The sequence below is a fragment of the Saccostrea cucullata genome, unplaced genomic scaffold (assembly GCF_032062105.1).
Source record: "Saccostrea cucullata isolate Sc308-1 unplaced genomic scaffold, CSIRO_AGI_Scuc_v1 ctg2198, whole genome shotgun sequence".
NCBI lineage: Eukaryota > Metazoa > Mollusca > Bivalvia > Ostreida > Ostreidae > Saccostrea > Saccostrea cuccullata.
Window position 1 is genome coordinate 53,305 of NW_026936278.1, and position 5,233 is coordinate 58,537.

Sequence of the window (5,233 nt, forward strand, 5' to 3'; positions counted from 1 at the left end):
CATCTATGAAGTAAAAAAGAAAACATACACAAAGAAGAAGAGAAAGAAAATAAAAGTTCAATACCAGGTAAGAACATTTAATTTATTACATCTGTTCAAACAAAGTCTGCAAAGTCTGCAATTCGTCAAACTACACTGTACTCATCTTTCAGGAATCATTTTTTTTAGTCAATTGTGTGTTGTATAAAGAAAAGGGTTTTTGTGCTGATTTACTACCTTTTAGATTCAAATACAAGCCTAGAAAAGTCTTAATGATCTGATTTGGACAATATGTAGAGATTTGAAAACATTCCTCTTATAGACAAGATTAAACAAGAGTTAGAAATGCGTATAGACTATGTCTTTATTATAAACTATCTGAAATTAAACTTATATTCAACCACTCATCTTTGAAATGGGCTTCTAGAAAAAAGAACCTTTAATATGTACCGTTGGTTGCAGAAATATCTTGCAGAGTTGACTAAGCTTGTTTTGTATAAGAGCGAAGGTCACTTTTTACTTGTTTCTGTTTATAAATTTATATTTCTGCAATTCAGACCCCCTCCACATCCCACACCCGCAGCCCCTTCTGGATCCGCACATGCAAAATTACGTTGTTTGTCTGTAAATTAGAAAATTTAAATAAGATATGGGTGATCTAATTATAATCTAGTCATATATTTGACTGTTTTTATCAATTCATTAGAGTTATTGAATTTAAAAAGAATAAGCCGTATATACTCAACAAAAAAAGAAACGTTTTTTAGACATTTTTAAATGTACATCGAACATTTATTTTTTATATCATTGGATACCTGTGACCTATTTAAAGGACAACATGGGGTTTTAAAACCCAAGTGTTGAATTATCTCCCTTGATTAATCATGCTTATAAAAGTAGTGTTTTTCATAATTTCTTCTAAATCGAATGTCTATCTTCGTTGATATTTTGGATTTAGAGAAACTATTAACAATCCTATCAAACTCAGATGTAAGATTTGAATGCAGTGTTGATGCTGCAATGCCATGGTGAAACAATGATTATCAAAACCAGGCTAACGATGATACTAAACGGAGCTACGCAACAGGAAGTTGCAACTGTATTTGGAATAAATCAATAGTCTTTGCAACCGTTAAAGTAACGTCTAAAGACCATTATCTGGTCATCCGTGGGTAACCACAACCAGGCAGGACCGTCAGACACCCCCCCCCCTTTTCAGCACCTCATGCTATTCAGAACGTGCTGTACAAACTGCTGCTACAATTGCTGGATGAAAAATCAGCATAAAAGTGCATAAATTGTTTGCAAGAGACTGAAAAGAGATGGTATTCCTCCACGATATCCGTACGTTGAAAACCCACTAGCATTGAGACGTCGCACAGTACATATTGTTATGCCCCTTGAATTTGGGAGCGATGAAAATGACATCAACTTGACTTTTCAATTTGCAACATAGAACATATTTAGTTTTTATAAAAACACTTTCTAAATTTGCTTAAATAAAATAAGGTTTAAACTGAAAACTTAGATTTTCACATTATTCTGAATATGCGTTTATTTTTTTTTTTTTTTTTGGTTGAGTATATAATAACCCAGTGCTGCACATATTCATAATCGTACTACAATCAAAGGTACATGATTTCCAAAATGTCAAAAGTTCAACGATATCCGCTAAACTATAAATTACGATTTTTTAAAGATATATGTAGCCATTGTCCCTACCATTTTGAAAAGTGCTGGGAGCACGTTTTAAGCTATTTCTTTTTTCTACATTTTAATTCGAATAATGTTAATGTACAAAGTTTATCAAAAACGGCTAAATTTTGTATCATTCCTTGGCATCGGGAAGTTGCTCCAAACCCTTTTTGGTTTAAGGAATGTGTCTTGAAGAAAACCTATTTAATTAAATGGTGACAGATTTCCCTTATACTGAATGTGTAGAAAAAATTGGCTTATTCAAAATTTAGCGCGATCACCAGGTATGGAGTGGCTGGTCTATTCATGGATTAGTGCTACACGTGTAGCGCTAAAACATTTTGTTGTCTTTGGTATCAGTAATTTTTTTATGAATTATCTTACTCTTTCCAATTTTAAAACATTTTATTAGATCATTGCTTTTAAATTAGCATGTCCACCTCGCTGAAAATAGCCATAGGACCGAAGGTATTTATTGTGTGGTCGAAGTTTAGGTGTTGAGAATTTAATAATCGTTTACTGGAAATTGAAACAATTAACTCCAAACTGTCTAGCCCTGAATTATCAATAATATGTAATTATGTGTAACGAATACCGCACGTACACTGTACTTTGTCGGGGTTCTCCTGTAGAGTGTACGCGGGTCAACACAGTTGAACTGAACGATCCATTTTACCAGTGCCAATTATGTATCTTTTTAAAATAAAAATTGATGCCCAAAAGTGAATTTAAAGGTCAAACGAAACAATGTCTTGCGTATTTTGGGTTTAATACGGAAACGAGTTCATCTGAGGACCATTAATCAGCCTGAAATAACATTTTGGATTTTTTAAGGCAAGTTGGAGGCAGCAGAGACGATAAAAGATACTTGACTGCGAAGATGAATTTCAGCTAGCGCGGCTTATCTTCCTTTGCTTATGACGTAAATAAGACCTACTCGCTACATTCAGTTCTAATATTTATATAGCCGATCATGTCTTATGCAGCGTAATTTTGAAGAAATAGCATTGTCTTGACTAAATTGTGCCTGAATATACGATTTTCAAACCAGATAGTGTTTGTATTTAAACATCCTGTTGCATATTTGCAAGCTTTTAGCATGTTTATCCGTGTAGTTTTTGTCATCCTTCTACTAATGAGAGAGAGGGAAAAACGATGGCCAAAGAGTGCTCGAGTAATATTTAAATATAAAGGCTGTCAAATAGCATTACAGTTGAGTAAATTTCCAACACGAAAAGATGATTTATTAAATTTCCATTTTATTCATGAACGATCAGAATGTTAACACTATCGATTATCGATCGGTAGCATGCGCATATACATGTAAATAAAGCTAGATTCCATTGACAGCGGTGTGTGAAAGTGAAACTACACCAAAGGATAAATCATGTCATTTATTAACTGTTTATGCAAATGAAATGATTCTATGATATCGCTACGTCGCCTTCTCCTCTCTCCGTTATTCCTTAAACTCTTTCTTTGGCTTTCCCTTTCTCATTGACTCTTTCTCATCCTGTATTTTTTTTTTACCAATGTCGATACATTTACACATAACACTGTACTATGTGACTTTTTAGCCTCGGACTTTAAACACAATTCTATTTATATATGTAATCCTACGTTTCTGTATGTATTTACAAATCAAATTTTCTAAATCTATATCAACAAAGATTAAATGTTGCAAAAAGGAATGTTTAACTGTAAACATTTTTAATTCTTAAATTGTTTAGCTTCAGTCTCGCAAACAATAAACATTGGGGGCATGGGTTTCTTTTCAAGGATCATCTTATTCACGCACTGTATGAGTATTTTATATTTAGCTGCAGTTACACAACTGTTATAAAAGTATCAGTACCGTAACATCATTGTAACATCACAGTACAGGTATATTTACGTGCATGCTTGTAATGCTTGTAAGTTTTTTAAATTTCGTTTCTTGTGACAGCAAAAGTGCGATGAGTTCGTAATTAACCTCCTATTTCTCTATATCATTTTCATGAGTTCTCGTGTTCCAGTTAGCAGAAGTGTGCATTCAAATACGACGACTTTTCATAGATCAATGTTTGTCATAAACTTCAACATCCCCGTGTTAATTTAGGAAAGGGGGGGTTACATAATGTATCATATAAGTATTAAAAAAAACAAGCAAGGAGATTGTTGTTTCTAAGGTTAAGTATTAATTTAAAATACTCAGTAAGTAATCCTGGTTTGAGTGAAAAATCTTGATTTCATCAGGGTGTTCACCAGGATCAACTTACAATGAATAGCTCTCGTTTTTAGTTGCTGTGCCCAATTAACAAAAAGTTTAAATAGAGTAAACTGTTCTTTAGAATCAGACAGCTCATCTAAAAACATAATCACATTTATGTCCACAAAAAAAACTACAATTAACTCAATAAAATACAGTAAAATTACACTAGATCTAACGCGTTGTTTACATCAATGGGTCGTTGTGACGTCATGCAAACACAAAATCAAGAACGATAAGCGGAAAACAAGCTTATAAAGTGAGCAAGTTTAGGCCTTCATTTTTCCGTTAAGCAAAAGCAAAAAAAATTCCCAAATGTAATTTAACATTCTTTCATACCAATCTTTATGTTTAAAAAGTAAAATCCTAGTGTTATGAACTGTCTTGTATTAACTTTAAAATAAATCACATTAAACATGGAAATGTATTTACATACAAAATGGTAGAACCCCAGTTCTAGTATAGTATATTCTTGATAGTATAAAGGCTCATTGATACAGATGAAAAAAATTGGCTCAGTGTTTAAGATCTTATAAAATGGCAGATCAAAGCAAGTAAATAAAAAAATCACATCGTATTTATTTATTAACGGTTATCATAAATTAGGACATCGCTGTCTAGAGATATTAAGCCCGTGTTTTTAATTACATATGAAATATTTTTGTCTTCTACTGTTCTTGTAGCCATACATTTTTTTTTCTTACTTTAAACGTGCCATACGACAAACAGCTCTGTACGTGAAGTCATTTTGGCTAAATTTAGCAGAAATAATGCAAAAGTATCTATAGAATTCCCATGAAATTTAACTTCATGCTCATAAAAATAATATTAAATAATAAAGATTTTCTCGGAATATTTTAAGGCGTATTTCCCTTGGGCGTTCTTAACCTAGCTGCGAATTCTTTATATTTCCTTCCCAAAGGTGTATTACTTCATGATTTTTCTTACCCCTTGACCTTAATGTTTTACTTAATTTTCAAAAAATTAAAGTTTGACCCACATTTTACTTGTATAGTAAAGCACAACCAAAACATGATTTTCTCACCAGATTGTTTAGAGATATCACAGAACCTGTCAACAAACAAAACCTAACAGCAAACAACAAAAATTCGAATCACTTGAAGTCCACCAATAGAATATTGGCAAAGGTAGTCATTTACAGTGTGCAAAAACCTGCATATTATTTCTTTATTAAAGAGACAGAAATTTCTGTATAACAGGATAACTGTCCTTGTGTTGTGTTGGTAGCATAAGAGGGTTAGGAAGGACGTCACAATAAACGTAAGAAAGTACATTCGAGTTTTATTTTTA